Source organism: Vulpes lagopus, chromosome 1 (genome assembly GCF_018345385.1).
Source record: "Vulpes lagopus strain Blue_001 chromosome 1, ASM1834538v1, whole genome shotgun sequence".
Lineage (NCBI taxonomy): Eukaryota > Metazoa > Chordata > Mammalia > Carnivora > Canidae > Vulpes > Vulpes lagopus.
The window spans coordinates 23,596,577-23,613,639 of record NC_054824.1 but is presented as its reverse complement, the minus strand read 5'-3'; the positions used below and the strand labels follow the sequence as shown (position 1 = coordinate 23,613,639).

At 40.8% G+C, this 17,063-nt stretch overlaps 1 protein-coding gene across 7 annotated transcripts in view; it reads right to left on the bottom strand.

Moving 5' to 3' along the window:
- Window positions 1-17,063, bottom strand: part of BACH2 (BTB domain and CNC homolog 2) — a 357,223-nt gene that overhangs the window by 262,039 nt on the left and 78,121 nt on the right. The window contains exon 1 of one of the 7 annotated variants that reach the window (XM_041766578.1): window positions 10,411-10,645. The exons of the other annotated variants lie outside the window; for them this stretch is intronic. The gene's annotated coding sequence lies outside the window, so the exon portion shown is untranslated. Of the gene's footprint in view, window positions 1-10,410; window positions 10,646-17,063 lie in introns of those variants that run through there. 7 annotated transcript variants of the gene reach the window in all.

Here is a 17,063-nt window from a genome sequence, read left to right as displayed (position 1 = left end):
AGTACTGATATTGACCTGAGGGGTAGTTTTTTAAATTAGGAAACCAGATTCAGAATTCTTAGTCATGCTGTCATAGGCAGTAGACCCTGGGCTGCAAGTGGCTTCATTTCAAGATACTACGGAATTAAAATATGCACAAAGCCTACAAATGAGAGATCTCTCTTAATACACACACACACACACACACACACACACACCATACACACCATCATTAACCAAAAACACCTCAGCATACAGATGACAGTTTTAGAAATTGGGTCAGTTTGCTTCTGGCCAGCAACCAAAAAGACTGGCCTTGTTGTACCAAGTACTTTAAATCTCCTTTGAAACAGAGAGGACCTGGTTGTTTTGCAGCCAATTCCATTTAGAAGCTTAGAGAAATACAGAGCTTAAAAAAGGAAATTGCATCTTAAATATAAAGTATTGGGGGAAAGATATGTATGTTACTATAGTGGAATTAAGGGAGTTTTCTTCTTTATTCTATTTTTCAGTGTTTCTTTTTAATCGTTCACGAAGTTGGATTCCTCTGATACTAAACAAAAGGCATGTACAGATACCTTTCAAAGGGTGCCTGGAGAAAGTCAATCACAGAAGCTAAAGTGTGACTTCCACTCAGTTGATCCTAACAGAGTTGGCTCCATGGGAAACAAAGCCTGTGGTCAACCTTGGGCTCCGGAAAGGTTAATGAAATGTAATTCATCTTTCCAGGTGGGGAGAAGTGTGAGTAAGCAGAAAAGTAGAGACAGAGCAAGAATAAGAGGTCAAAGAGAGAATGAACAGAAAAGATGAAGGCTACAAAGAGAGAAGAAAACGAAAGGGCAGGTAAGCAAAGGTATCTAGAGACAGGTTCAGTGATGCAGACAAGTGCCTCTCACCAGCCAGGTCCTCATGGACAGAAGAGACGGAGAGACTTAGGCTCCTGGTGATAGCACCGCATCCTACAGCTTCTCTGGGTGTCAGCAAGTGGAGCCGGAGTAGAGTTAAGACCGGGCTTACCTGTTTCGCCACTATTTATTTACCATCAGCCTCCACCTACCACAGAGAGAAGTCTATTTTCCCTGGATCACTGATAATGTGCCATAGGGGTATGGTGAGAACAGCATAAGCCAACTTTATTCTGGTCTCTTTAGCTAACGAGAGTACTCTTTAGAGTATTTGTTCTTACTCTTGACACTCTTAAATATGTCGAAGGGCTGTGTGTATGTGTATGTGTGTGTATGTGTGTGTGTGTGTGTGTGTGTGTGTGTAGTGTTATTTTTTGGCCTTTGAAAATGCAACTAATACTGCCAATATAGAACGGAGTATGATGATCTGGGCTTTCTCCCCACTCCAACTCTCCCACCCCCTTCTAAGACATTCTTTCTAGAAGGCTTTGGTTATATAACACAGAGCTGGGTTGCTCAGGCACTCCTATGGGAAATAGGCCCCTAGGAGCAAGCAGGTCACTCACAAGGTTAATGACCTTGCTGGCTTTTAGATATAATGTACCCTGACATCAGTCTGTGGAACAGCCTCTTGTTTCTTCCCTCCCACCACCAAATCCAGCAGCTTAGGTGGACAGAGAGCTCAAGCATGAGGACCTAAGAACTTGTGAGGAAGAATTAAGCAAAGTCATAAAGACACAAACAGGGTTTGGAGAGAAAGGGGGGAAAGGTAAGAGGACAAAACTCTACAGGAAATTCTCTAAATCTAGGACTTAGGAGCTTGGAAAATCTGATAAACAGATGAAAGATACATCTCTAATACTCTCCAACCCCTGCTTTTATGAGTTGGAGTAATTTACATGTCTCTGAAGTGAAATCTTGACAACCTTCAATTGGATAGAATCCTTGTACAGGACTGGATACACTTAAGACTATTTTCTTACAGACAGTCCAATTCCTCTCTTCCACACTAAGGAGCACGGTGCTGGGATTAAAGGATCCAAAAGTCAAGCAACAAACAGACCCCGTCCCATTCCCCAAATGCACACAAAGCTCCCACACAGCTGGCTCCTTCCTTTCTGGAGAAGCAGAGGAATCAGAGCAGAGCTCCTTGAGGAACTCCCGGAAGGCCCTTCTCCATCCTCAAAGTCACAGCAAACATATGTCTCTAGTTCTTCAGGACCTTGCTGTCCTTGCCACCCGCACATTTAGGCAGCAAACATGCCATGACACAGTTCTGCCCTAAGAGAATGAGCAATGTTTGCCATTGTGCCTTGCCCTCATGCCCTGCCTTCACAGTATGCCATGAAAACCACCAACCCAAGTCAGAAGGATGAGAGCATCTTACCATCAAGCATGATTAGAGGCCTTCTTCCCCAAGGACTAGTAACACAATTTGAAAATTAGTGTTCCGAAATTTCAACTAGCATATGACCAATGGTTCAACAAGAAATTGTGATAAGGAAGAGGAAATAAGAGGATTAGAAATTATAAAGAAGAGTGCTGGGGGCACAAAAACATTGCCCTGAGAGCTAAACAAGGTGTAGTAAGAGTGCCAAGTGATAGTGTGTGTCCATTGCTGTCAAAGGACTACTTCTGGCACACGTGTTGAAGGCTTCCTCCACTTCATGAAATCATACACGATATCAAATGTTTAGATTCAGGGCTATCACTCTATAAAAGATCATTTTTAGTCCCTCAGTAATTTAGGAATATCTTAATTAAAGGCACAATATAGAACTCCCAAGGGGTTACCTGGCTCAGCCTACTCCTCTTGCCTGTGTGACTATCTAAACCAGTGGACACAGATTCAGATGCCTACAGGAGTCAAGAAAGAATAAGATGAAGGAATGGGCAGGCCAGAGAAGACAATGAGTTGTCATTCCCTCCCAATGAAGACAGGGATCCCCGGAGAGGCTGCCACTCAAATCCAGAAAAACAGGAACAAGTACATGTTCCCTGAGCTTCTGATAATCAAGAAGGAAAGAAAATGGAGAGATTATGTAAAGTCATGTGCTTGTTCAATGTTGGCAATTTATGTTACCATTTTGGAAAATTGGGGTTGGGGGATCCTTGGGTGGTGCAGCAGTTTGGCGCCTGCCTTTGGCCCGGGGCGCGATCCTGGAGACCCGGGATCAAATCCCACATCGGGCTCCCGGTGCATGGAGCCTGCTTCTCCCTCTGCCTGTGTCTCTGCCTCTCTCTCTTTCTCTCTCTGTAACTATCATAAATAAATAAATTAAAAAAAAAAAAAAAAGGAAAATTGGGGTTGGATTTGGTCCGCCAGTTTGTATCTTCCATCATACACTTTTTGTGTAAGTCATGGGACTGTTTCTTTAAATCTCCAGGACTGGGGGCTCCCATTCTGTCTCCTGATCCCTCCAGGGCTATAGTGCTATGGCTTCATGGTGCAGCAAGCCTTCCAGGAGAGTGGGAAAAGTAGAACTCGGGAGCTAAGTCATTCCATCTGAGTTATCAATTCTGTGTCTTTGCATGTGATTTCAGTAAGTTACTAACCCTCCCTGAGTCTTTATCTCTTTACCCAGAAAATGGGGGGAAATTATTTATATGTCCTAAGATTATTTTGAAGATTAAATGGGGTAACATGAGGAAAGTATTTAATGCATGGTGTTAAGAGATGAAGTCCTTCCCCTCCTCTGTTTCCCATCACCATTCAGCACTACCTCATTCTGCATGTAATTGCACGTAGGAGTTTACCTCTCAACCACCTACTGGATTCTATGTTTTCCAAAGGAAGATATCTTATCTGTTTTATGCCCAAATAGTCAGCACCTGTCCCACCACCCTACACACAGTAGGCTTTCAATATATGCAAAATGCAATTATAATGTTGTTATATAATGTTATAGACTGAATGTTTATACCCTCCAAAATCATAGATTGCTCAATTCCCAATGTGATGGTATTTAGAGGCAGGGCTTTGGGGCAGGTAATTAGGTTTAGATGAGGTTATGAGGGTGGAGCCCTCATGATGGGGTTAGTGCCAGTATGAGAAGACATACCAGAGAACCTGCATGTGTGTGCACAATTTCTCTCTTCCCCTCTCCCTGCCGTGTGTGGATGTATCAGGAAGTCAACCATCTGCAAGAGGTCCCTCACTAGAACCAAATGGGCTGGCATCTTGATCTTGGACTTCCCAGCTTCCAGCACTGTGAGAAATAAACCATTGTTCAAGCTACTCAGTCTATGGTGTTCTGTTATAGCAGCCCTAACTAAGACAAACTTTCAGGAAGATCTTCCTTAAATCTGGCACCGATTGAGCCTATTTCCACTTATCCTCTTCTGATGCTTTAATGTCAAAATGTATATCTACTTCTCATTTGGCCAGAACATTTTGAGACTAAAAGAAAAAAAAAAAAACAGGTCCAAATTAAGAATAAAAGATTGAAGAATTTTCTCTTAAGATGTATGGCATCGCTTTTTAAGTCAAGAGGGTACTTTCTGGTACCCTCTGCATGCCTCAGCAGAAAAAGTTACACCTAAGAGATTTCATCACCCTATTAATAAATAAAGGAGTATGCTTTCATTTCAGCATCCTGAGTTCATGTCTGTCAACAGTGCGTGTCACTGCATGGGGTGTACTTGGTGGCTGCCCAGAGCTCTAGGAAATCCCCTATCCATTTGTCCACCATGGATTGAGAAGGCCAAACCGTATTCATCTAAGATGGTTTACCAGCCATGCCTGACTACCTGGGTTTCTCTGATATTATTCTGAAAGAATCCCAGACACCTTCAAACAATCCCGGCTTCCTTCTCCCTGGAGGGGTTTGCTTAACAATTTAGGCAAACACATGTCCTGTGATTTGCTGAGAAGCTAAAATAATTTAATAGAAAGCCTAGTTAGCAGGTTACTTCAGAATGACCCACTGAAAAGGAACCGATGGCAAGGGAAATCGCTAGAAAGGTATCTCTTTACAGAAGCTCAAGGAGACCAGCTATCTCTCCAATAGAAGGTTTCCAATGAAGGAATTTAAATATTCTCAAGAATACCTTGAGGACAAGTGTAATGCAGGGGCGATTGCCTTACTGGGGGCTGGTGCTTACAACTGAAACTCATCTGCTTAGTAAGTCAGATCGGGCGTAATGCCCTGTTCCTCTGGGAGGGGACTTTCATTAATCCTCAGAAGGAAGCTCAATTTGGCAGGACGGGCCCTTGTCAAAAGCAGTCTCAGGGATTTACTATTAACCTCTGCTTTCCTGAGGCTCTCATTCCGTACTTCCCAATACACCAGCTTCTCCTTAGTGTGGCTTGTTCTTTGTGAGGCTGTATCACGTCCTGGGTTGTTAACCTTTCCAGAGGGACCTAGTGTTTGCTTCTACCAGGACTCTACAGCTTTTAATGCTCTCAAACCAGCTTAGTGTTTATGTCAAAACTACTGAAGTTCCTATACTGTGCAGGTAGTGAACTGCAGACCCCACAGCTATTCAAATGGCATAACCCTGGATTTCCATCTTCTATCACTGTACCCTAAACACACAAACTCAAAGCCCAACACAGACTCTAAGGGCAATTCTACTTGCCCCTTTTGGCAAACAGCTCCCATGGAAGTAAAACCATCACACCCCCTAGAATCTGGCCAGGTCTGGATCACTCACAGGCCTGAGGCATCAATGGCTTCTGGCACATGGGAATTTCCCTTGTAAGTTCTCTCTATGTTCTCTTTTATCCAACATACCTAGGGATTGGGGGTGGGGGTGGCGGAAGAGCTTGGGCAGAGGGGGTTAGAAGTGGGCCACGCTGAACCAGCTCAGTCTATAACTATGGTGCCAGAAATATGTAGTTTGGGGATATCTCTAAACTCAACTCTGCCTATATTTAGGGTCCTGTAGATGGCCAATTGGCTATAATCCAGGCTAGAGCCAGAAATATGTCCTTTGTAGCATACGCTACATTGTTGTGACTCATACCCTAACTCTTCCTAGCACAGCAATGTCGGGTGAGGAAGGGCATAGGGGGGCCCAGGAGCTGAGAAACGAACCCTCAGCCAGCATCAGCAGTGCAGGCAGTTTCCCAAGGAAGTCAGCTCCGGTGCAAGACCGCACTTCCCGCACACAACCAGGTCCGTCCTCAGGTCTGAGGAAAGGAATCTGCCTCACACGAGCTTTTCCATGACTTAGAACTGGATGACTGCACGCTGACGTTCTGGTAGCCTCGGAGAGGCAAGATGGCAAGGAATGAAAGGAGGGCACAACCACCACCACCACCCCCCCCCCCCCCCATCATAACCGAGGTCGGTGGAGTCACTGCGTTCTTCCACAGCAGCCAAGAGAACAGCCACAGAAAACGGCTCCAGCAGCCGACCTGGAGGCCTTGTCCCTGGGGTATCCTCTGATCTCATTACAGCAGTCGACACTAGTCCTCACAAAACAAACAGAGGAAATTTATGCCTGCCTTAGCCTGTGGAGAGCTCCACATTCCTGGTTTAACGAGAGTTCCAGCTTCTGAGACCACAGCCATCGGGATGGGGAGGATGTCTGCTTTGCTCCAAAGAAAGAACTGTTGTCGCCGCCTTTCCCTCTTTCTGGGGCTGGATATGAAGGCGGAGAGCCTGCAGCGAGCCACTGAACTTGTGGCCTAGGCTCTCTGCTCCGGTCCCTGCAGAGAAGTTCCCTTTCTTCTTATGTCAACATCCCCAAGCTCAGTCGCTGGGGCCACTTCCTCTTGAACAGCTCTGGGAAAGTCGCTGCGCGGCCCTGAAGGGTTCCACCTGCCAAGGCCAGCACTGAGAGAGAGACTGCTCTGTGGGACAAAACTCTAGGTCTTCTGGGAGGAAAAGTTTCCCCCCAAAATACCCTAGCTTGAGCCTTGGAAAACTTGACCTAACTTGGGGTTCCCCCCCTTTTAGGATAAATGGCAGGAGGGAAAATGTTACTTTATATCCTTGAATTGGATCTCAAAAGTAACTGAGTGCCCAGCTCATGAGGTAAAGAAACTTCCAAACCAAAATAAGAATACAGCAGAAACAGGTTCTGAGCCAGGGTGACTTTGCCCCCCAGGAGACATTTCTGAGGCATGGAGACTTCTTTTTTCTTTTTGTCATGCCTGGGGGAGACTGCTACTGGCATCTAGTGGGTAGAGGCCAGGGATGCTGCTAAATATCCTACCGTGCACAAAACAGCCCCCATAATAAAGAATTATTTAGTTGAAAATGTCAACAGTGCCAAGAAACCCTGATGCAGAGGGAACACTCAAGGATGTGCGTAGGTTTAAAATAATGGCAAATCTTTTTTTTCTTTACAGAAACAGTTTTCAGTTTTTAATGAACTTGTAAACAAAAAAGCTTCCATTTCAAAATGAAAAGAAAATCCCAGATCATATAGATGTTTACGGTGACCACATTTATCTAAGCAACATACATTTAACATTGAGTTATAAGGTGTTAACTAAATTTCTGTGACAAATATGCTTTTTTTTAAAAAAAAATATTTATTTTATTTATTTATGATAGACACACACACAGAGAGAGAGAAGCAGAGACACAGGAGGAGGGAGAAAGCAGGCTCCATGCCGGGAGCCCGACGTGGGACTTGATCTCAGGACTCCAGGATCGCGCCCTGGGCCAAAGGCAGGCGCTAAACCGCTGAGCCACCCAGGGATCCCCTGACAAATATGCTTTTAAAAAAAATATCAAGAATATTACAGGGCTCATGCAGAGCCCTAAGGAAAATCTAGTCATTGCTATATTTTTAAGTCTTCACTGTAGATACTGTTGTTCAGCAGTCTGGGTCACCCAAAATAATGACAACTCTTAATCACATAACTAATGTTGACATCCTATAGTCAAAATGTGCACAATTAAAAACCACAAAATTTACCAATTTTCTCTTCAAATAGAATAAATGAAAACAGGAGCACCTGGGTGGCTCAGTGGGCTAAGCATCTGCTTTCAGCTCAGGATATGATCCCAGGGTCCTGCATGGAGCTCCCTGCTCTGCCGCTGCCTGCCACTCCTTCTGCTTGTGTTCTCTCTCTGTGTCAAATAAATAAATTCTTCAAAAAAAAAATGAAAACTGTCTTTTACCTATGCAAAGTTAGGTCATTAGAGCTGCCTGGATAAGAGTGGAGTGGCTTCGATATTAGATTAGACTATTTTCAGCACCACTGTTAGGTGTGATTGAGTGCTTACTATTATAACTCAGCGGTGACTATTCATAGAAGGAATTTATGAGCCAAGTTCTATGATTACTAAAGCCATATATATAATCAGAATATATCTAGGTCTGGAAAACGTGGCAAAATGTTTCAACTTCTACAATATCAACCAAGTATGAGGAACTGTGGTGATGGTGACCTACCGTGATGGTGGTGCTGGGGAGGCTGAGGAAAACAGGTACGTAGTAGGACTCTAAATAAATGCAGAATTGCAGAAATGTGTCACAGTGAAAATAATCATGGTGTACATTTTGAAATTCTCCCATTTCTAATTTTCTGAACCTATTTCAAAATATTCTCTTTCCTCCACATAGCATGCTCTCACTACATTGGTCATAATAACATACGGTTAGATAACCCAGTTGTTATTCTCTCATGAACTCTTTTATTAGTCCAGCGTAAGAAGGAAAAAACCCGCTTCTATGCCCGGCTAATGCATGTAAGCACATTTGAAGAAGAAAAAGAATTTCATGAATGAGCAGAAGACAATTTTTTAATGGAATGTTTTAGAGGCTTGTGGTATAAAAAGTAAACAAAACTGATTCACTAACTGTTAATACTGTTTACCATGATGCAAGAGTTGGGCTTTTTTTAATGTTCCAGAAGCCAGAGGAAAAGGAATACTGTGGTAGGGAAAAATGATACCTTCTGTGGCATTTCAAAATCGTTGCTCAATTCCTCTTGAGCAAGGAAGCCATAGTAATGACTTTATTTTACCTACCGCAATTATGGTACACCTCGAAGTAATTCTCCACATTATCCCACTTTCCTCCCTCCACTCAAGTCCTGCTAAATAATTTCTGGAAACCATTAACCAAGAGCCCTGTTCCAATTTTCCTTTCCTCCCTCCCTTGCTGCCTCAGTCATGCTGGAGTCAGGACAAAGCAAACTTGTATTACATCACAGAGCAAACTCATTTTCTCTAAACCATTCTGTTGGTAGTTTACTGCTACTGGAACCCAATGTTGTCAACAGTGTGGTCTTTGTTTGGTGGGCGTTGCTCTAAAAATTTAAAAAAAAAAAAAGTTTCCCCACACCCCCTTCTGCTGTTAAATACAGGCGAGCAGTTCGAGGAGCCTCCTCAGCCTGGCTCCACCCCGCTGTGTAAACTAGACATTACCTTATACACAAATGAATCTACAACATTCCTCAGTCTAGCTGCCTCGCTGCAAAATTCCTATGCTCCGCAGCAGCCACGGCAGCACGCACTCCCCCTGGCTTCCCTCCTCCTTCCTCTTCCCCCACCCTCTCTCTCTCTCTCTCTCTCTCTCTCTCTCTTTTTTTTAAATTTCCACTGCCTCACTGTGTTTTTGTGTAAATGATCTCACATGACTCAACAAATCCATCTGCCTGAAGCAGGCCAAGTCTGGAGCCCTCCCAGGAGGGAGGAGAAGAATTGCTTTGTGGAAAGGACCTGGAGCTCTGCCCTTTCTCTGGCTCGAATTACCCGCCTGTCAGGCCTGACGGATTTGGCTAAAAATAAAAGGAAGCGGGCCGTGAAAAGCAGATGAATGGGCTCAGCAGTTCCTTAGATAACACAGGCCTGCTGTTGCCCAAAGCTCCCCAAACAGAAACTTCAAATGCAGGCTCTGTGAGTGCAGTGATGTGGCTTCCAGGTGAAAGGGGGCTGTCAAATCCATTGGGGGTGGGGCGGGTATGGCCTGTGTTTTAGATTTCTGTTTCAGAACTTGTATGCGTGTTTGTGTGTGTGAGAGAAAGACAGACAGAGAGAAAGACACACACACACACACACACACACACACACACAGATTCATTCTTGTATGAAAAGGTTCTCTGAAAAACAGCAGAGTTCAGTGGAGTGAAGGCCTGGCTTAGCAAAAAAATGTTGTTTCCACTACAAAATTACTCTTCTCCCTACCTCCCAACACCAGACATTTTAAGCCTCCCTATGATGTCACTCTGGCATTCAGAGCCAGCAAAGAGCTAAAAGTCCTTCTTGTAAGTGTATGCCCAGCGCCCGCAGTGGGTATTAAGCACTTAGGTTGGCAATGTAATGACACACTGTAACAATCTGTAATATGAAGCAGTCAGCAAAGCCCTGGCTCTGAAAGCTATTTCTCCCGACCATTAACCATATGTTTGGCTCCTCAGATAGCCAAGCGGGTGTTCCAGCTCACCATCTGGTTTCTATCCACACAAGCAACTGCAAAGCACAGACTATCTCCCTCTGGAGCTGCGTGTTTCTTTTTCTCTCTCTTTTCCGTTCTTCCCTTCCCTTTCCCTCCTCCCAGCTCCTCTGGTTCCCCTGCTAAAGAATGCTCTGCCATTCATCACGTGCAAAGAAAACTTTACCTGACATGGCAGCGGCAGAGCCATTAAGAATGCACAGCTGTATTGTAAACACGCCAGAGGGCCGTTTACCATCCGCTCAATCTGCAGAACACGGTCTCTACCCCCTTCTTCATCTCCTATGGAGTGCTGACACTTGATCCAGTTTGTTAAAAATAGGTACATTCTTGACAGATCCAGGGGTTGTTGTGGTGCCCTTCACACTCACTTCATATTCTGGGAGTGGGGCTTTAAAGCAAGCGCGCGCACACACACACACACACACACACACACACACACACCAAGTTTGCCTCTGCATTCAATCTGCATGACATCAGTCTCACACAGATGACACACCGACTGCAAATAACCAAGTTAACTAAAGGATTCTATCCCTTTTTATGCCCTAAAGGATTCCACCCCAAGTGTGTAGTTTTCTTTCTTTTTTTCTTTCCTAAAGAGCCAGCCATTTCAACAAATTGCTAATTTGCAAAACTTATGCTTACTTACATTTACATTTTAATGGTATACACCAATGACATGGAACATGCTGTCAGAGTTCATAGGATTTTTTCTTACCATGTCACCAGAGTATTTATCCCAGATTTTCTTCTTTTCAAGATTTTCGGTACTTTAGAACTTTTTAAAAATGTATGAAAATATAGAAATTAGGTATTTTTTTCTCCTGTCTCCACAAGAATTATATGTGCATCACCGGCCCGTTTTACTGAATTAGGAAGTTAAAGTTATTCTTTCTCACACCTTAAAAAAGGCATTAGTTTCGCACATACCAGGAACAAAAGGAACAATATCATTAAAAAGTGATTAAGCAGAATGTCAGATTTTATCAACACGGTAGGGCTATGAAGGTCCTGTCATGGGAGAACTGTTTATTCAGGCTAACAAGGATGCTAGGAAGGCTACTACCTGTGCAAACTTCTTATTCCCACTGCCCTTGTCAGTCCTCCTTCCATGATCTAAAATAGATACTACTGTTAGCTACTTCTACTAATAAGGAACATTAAAATTCTGCTGCATGTAGGTTCTAGAAAATGACCGAAATGGGAAACTTTAACTTCAGACAATTTAGGGAATAGTCCACAGAACTTAGGTTTAAATAAATTTTGTTTTTGGCCCTGAAATCATATATTAAGAGTAACATCACATTACCTTCATTCACAGTCTCTTTAATAAAAGGAAAGAAAAATGATCAACTAAAAACTTCCACATTTTTATAGTTTACCTGGCTCTCTAAGCACTTGTGGAATCAACTTATTACAAGATATTTATGCTTTTCATAAATACTGGTGCCTGGGCCCTCTGTCCCCAGCTCAATTCTAGCAGGACCCTTGGGGGTAGGCCTGGGCATGGGTATTTTTGGAAGCTTCCCAGTTGTATCTCTTGTGCAGCCAGAGTTGAGAAGTCTTACTCTATATGAATTCACATGACACTAGAAACTAGGAAAACTTTGGGACAGAAATGTAAATGAAATTTAGGATTAGAACAGTGACTTTCAATCTTGTTTAGAAGTGGAATCTTCAATTGAAAATATCTTCTATGAAACCCCTGTAAACAAAATAGTAAAAATGTCATGTTATACTGTCATTTTATACTCAGTCTGTATAATATCCATAGATTTCATAAGTTCAAATATATAATTTTTTAATTACTGTAAGTCATCCAGTGAGGATGAAGAGGCCATTTTATTGAACATAAAAATATCAAATTGGGGTCATGTCTGAGAGGTCCATTACAACAGTCCACCTCAACATCCAATTTTTTTCCATGGCCAATGGTTCAGATGGTCAAGGCTGGATATATGTAAGAAGAGCAGTGTGTGCAGCAGTAGGATTAAATTAATTGATACATTAATTTAAGAAATGTCAATTAAATGTCCAGTAGACACGAGGTCCTGCCCTCGTAGGAATAAGCGGCAGCCTTTCCCTTGAGAAACCTAGTTAAGAAGACACATCATGGCAGCACAGCAAGGTAAGCAAAATAAGAGAGGTACCAAGAGCCTGCGACAGAGAGAAGTGGCTAATTCAGGAGGAAATGGGGTACAACTTCACTAGCATGGGACAATTAAATCAGGTCCTAAAAATCTGAGTAGGATTTTTAAAGCTAACAAGGAAAGAGAAGAACATTTAGAAGGGAACAGAATATGAGAAAAAAACCCTACCCCACAAGTATAAATAGACCTGGTGAGATCTGGGAGTTCTGAGAAATTCTGAGGAGGTCAGCAAGAGCTGGGATACAAGGCCAAAGCAGTATCTGAGGCCAGGTTATAAGAAACCTTAAATGTCATGATACAGTTAAGGCTAGCGCTGACCAATAGATAAATCTGGTGAACCATACACATGATTTCAAATTTTCTAGTATCCACATTAAAAAAATAAAAAGAATCAGGAGAAATTAATCTTTTATTATAAATTAATTTTGATACATTATTTAGACCAATTTATGTAAAATATAACCATTTCAATGTGTAGTCAATATAAAAATTATTAGTGAGATACTTTATCCTTTTTTCTCACTAGGTCTTTAAAATACAGTGTGGGTTTTATATTTATAACATCCCAATTTGGACTGGTCACATTTTAAGAGCTTAGTAGCCATGTGTAGCTAGTGGATACTGAATTGGACAGCAAAGGTTTACACCTTATCCTATAGGGAGTGAAGGCCAAAGGACTTGCTGAGGACAGCAACAGTGCGGAGGAGACAGAAGACTACGTCTGGGAAAGGCTTGCAGGCTGCTTCCATAGTCCAAACAAGAGAAAAGAGAAGGAGGACACTTGAGAACAGGCATGGCATGGCAGAAGGATGGCATGGAAGGATCAGAGTCAAAAAACATTTCTAGAAAGAATTCATAAAACTACAAATGACTATATATGAGAGATAAAAGAAAAAATTATGTAATTGTCAAATAGCTTATTTAGTGCTAAAATTTGTGTTTAGTGTAGAAAGTTGCTAATTGTGTATTTAATATGAGGTTGTATTGTTCCTTTCAAGCTTGCTTCCCTCTGCTGTGGAATGCAATGTCATTTAATAAACACATGCTGAGCATCCACCATTTGCTAGGTAATGCCAGCAATTGGCAAGAATGAGACACAATTCTTCCTTTCAAGGGGCTCAGATATAGTGTGGGAGACAGACAACAAACTACAACGAAGTGTTAAGTATATTACTAGAAGGATGTCAAAGAAGGTCTACAAATTGTTCCACAAAGTATAACTTATAACTATTCCCTATAGTATGTTCAGTGGAACTTTAGAGATAGAAGGGACTGGGGCTTTCAGACAGTAGGCTTACTAACTTAAACAATTTTTGTTATTTAAAGTAAACAGTTCACCCATTTTATCCACCCCAGCTCTTACAACCACCAGTTTTTCTACCTATCAAGAGATTGTTTGTATGTTTTTTTTTTTAAGATTTGTCTTTCTCTGCCCCACTTATTTCACCTAACATAATGTCCCTGAGGTCCACCCATGTTGTTGCAAATAGTGAGATTGCATTTTTCATGGCTGAATAATATTCCACTAAAATATATTTCATGTGCATGTATAAATAATAATTTCTTTATCCATTCATCTATCAATAAGCACTTAGGTTGTTTTCATATCTTAGCTATTGTAAATAAAGCCACAATGAACATGGTGGTACAGATATCTTTCCAAATTCATGTTTTTGCTTTTTTCACATAAATACCCAGAAGTGGAATCGCCAGATGATCCAGTAGTTCTATTTCAATTTTCTGAGGAACTTCCAAATGGTTTTCCATAGTGGCCCAATTTACATTCCCACTCATAGTATTCAAGGATTCTCTTTTCTCCACATTCTTGCCAACACTTGTTATTTGTCTTTTTGATAACAGCCATTCTAGCTGGTATGAAGTGACATCTCATTATAGTTTTGATTACCACTACCCTGATAATTAATGATGCTGAACATGTTTTCATGTACCTGTGGGCTATCCATACGTCTTCTCTGGAAAAACATCTATTCAGATCTTCTGATCATTTTTTGATCAGATTATTTTTTGTTTTTGTGGGTTTCTATTTTTGCTAGTGATTTATAGAAGTTCTTTCTAATATCTTGAATATTAGCCCCTTATCAGATATAGGACTTACAAATTATTTTCTCCCTTTCAGTAGGCTGCCTTTTCATTTCTCCCTTTCAGTAGGTTGACAGTTTGATTTGCTGTACCAAAGATTTTTAGTTTGATGTAGCCCTACTTATTTATTTTTGCTTTTTTTCTCTTTGCTTTTGCTGTCAGATTCAAAAAATCATCATAAAGACCTAATCAAGAAGCTTACTGTCTGTGTTTTCTTCTAGGAGTTTTATGGTTTCAGGTCTTTCATGTAAGTCTTTAATCCATTTTGAGTTAATTTTTGTGTATGTTGTAAGACAGAGGTCCAGTTTCATTCTTTTGCATGTGGCTTTTCAATTTTCCCAACACCATTTATTGCATAGCCATCCTCTCTCCATGGCCTAGCCTTGGCTTCTTTATTGTAAATTAATTGACCAAATATACATGGGTTTATTTCTGGGCTTTGTATTCTGTTCCATTGATCTATCTGTTTTTATCCCAATACCATACTTTTTGATTACTATAGCTTTGTAATATAGTTTGAAATCAGGAATCAGAATGCCTCCAGCTTTGTTTTTCTTTCTCAAGACTGTTTTGTCTATTCAGGATCTTCTGTGATTTCACATTCATTTTAGGATTGTCTGTTCTATTTCTGTGGAAAATATCACTGGAATTTTGATAGGGATTACATGGAATCTGTATATTGCTTCGGATAGTATGAACATTTTAACAATATTAATTTTTCTAATCCGTGAGCATGGAATATCTTTCCATTTATGTGAGTCTTCTTCAATTTTTTTTCACTAATGTCTTGTAGTTTTTCAACACAGAGGTCTTTCATTTCCTCGGTTGAATTTATCTCTAGTGCTTTATTCTTTTTGATGCAATTGTAAATAAATGGTTTTCTTAGTTTCTCTGACAGTTTATTTTTTGTATTCTGCAACTTTACTGAATTTGTTTATTAGCCCTGAAGGTTTTTTGAAGGATTCTTTAGGTTTTTTTTTTTTTTTTAACATATAATATCATGTCATCTGCAAATAGTGACAGTTTTACTTCTTCCTTTCCAATTTGGATGCCTCTTTTCATTTTCTTGCCTGACTGCTCTGGCTGGGACTTCCATTACTATGTTCTTAAATGCAAATGAACTGAATTATCCAATCAAAAGACAAAGAGTGGCTGAATAACAAAACAAGACCTATCTATATCCCTACAGGAGACACCTTTAGATGTAAGGATACACATAGGCTGAAAATGAAGGGATGGAAAAAGATATTTCATACAAATGGAAACCAAAAGAAAACTGGAGTGGCTGTAGTTATATCAGATAAAATAGACTTTAAATCAAAGACTGTAATGAAATAAACAACAAAAAGAGGTGTTACATAGGGCTCAATCCAACAGAAAGATATAACATTTGTAAATACTGATGCATCCAACATAGAAGCAACTAAATACATGAAACAAATATTAACAGGCCTAAAGAGAGAGATAGGTACCAATATAGGGATAGTAGGGGACTTCAATGCCTCACTTATATCAATGGATAGATAATCCAGACAGAAAATCAATAAAGAAACATTGACCTTGGGATGCACGGGTGGCTCACTGGTTGAGCATCTGCCTTTGGCTCTGGTCATGGTCCTGGGGTCCTGGAATCAAGTCCTACATCGGGCTCCCCTTGGGGAGCCTGCTTCTCTCACTGCCTATGTCTCTGTCTCTCTCTCTGCATCTCTCATGAATAAATAAAATCTTAAAGAAAAGAAACACTGACCTTAAATGACATGTTAGATCAGATGGACTTAACAGATATTTACAGAACATTCCATCCAAAAGCAAAAGAATACACTATCTTCTCAAGTGCACATGAAACATTTTCTAAGACAGATCATATGTTAGGCCACAAATAAGCTTAAGAGAACTAAAATTATATCAAGCATCTTTTCCAACCACAATGGTATGAAATTAGAAATTAATTACATTAATAAAATTGTAAAATTCACAAATATGTAGAGATTAAACAACATGCTAGTGAACAACCAATGGGTCTTTTCAAAATCCAAAGAAAATTTAAAAATACCTTGAGACAAATGAAAATGGAAATGTGCCATACCAAAATTTATGGGATGCAGCAAAATCAATTCCAAGAGGGAAGTTCACAGTGCTAAATACCTACTTCAAGAAACAATAAACATTTCAAATAAACAACCTAACATCACACTTCAAGAAAACAGAAAAGGAACAATAAATGAAGCCCAAAATTTAGTGGAAGAAAGGAAATAATGAAGATTAGAGCAGAAATAAATAAATGAAATAGAGACTAAAAAGACAACAGAAAATGTCACTAAGAGCTGGTTCTTTCAAAAGATAGACAAAATTGGCAAACCTTTAGCTAACCTCACCAGAGAGAGAGAGAGAGAGAGAGAGAGAGAGAGAACACATACTCAAATGAAATCAGAAATGAAAGAGGAAATGTTGTAACACAAAAATACAAAGGATTATAAGAGACTACACTGAACAATTATAGACCAACAAGTTGGACAATCCAGAACAGATAAATTCTTAGAAACATACCACCAAGCAAGACTGAATG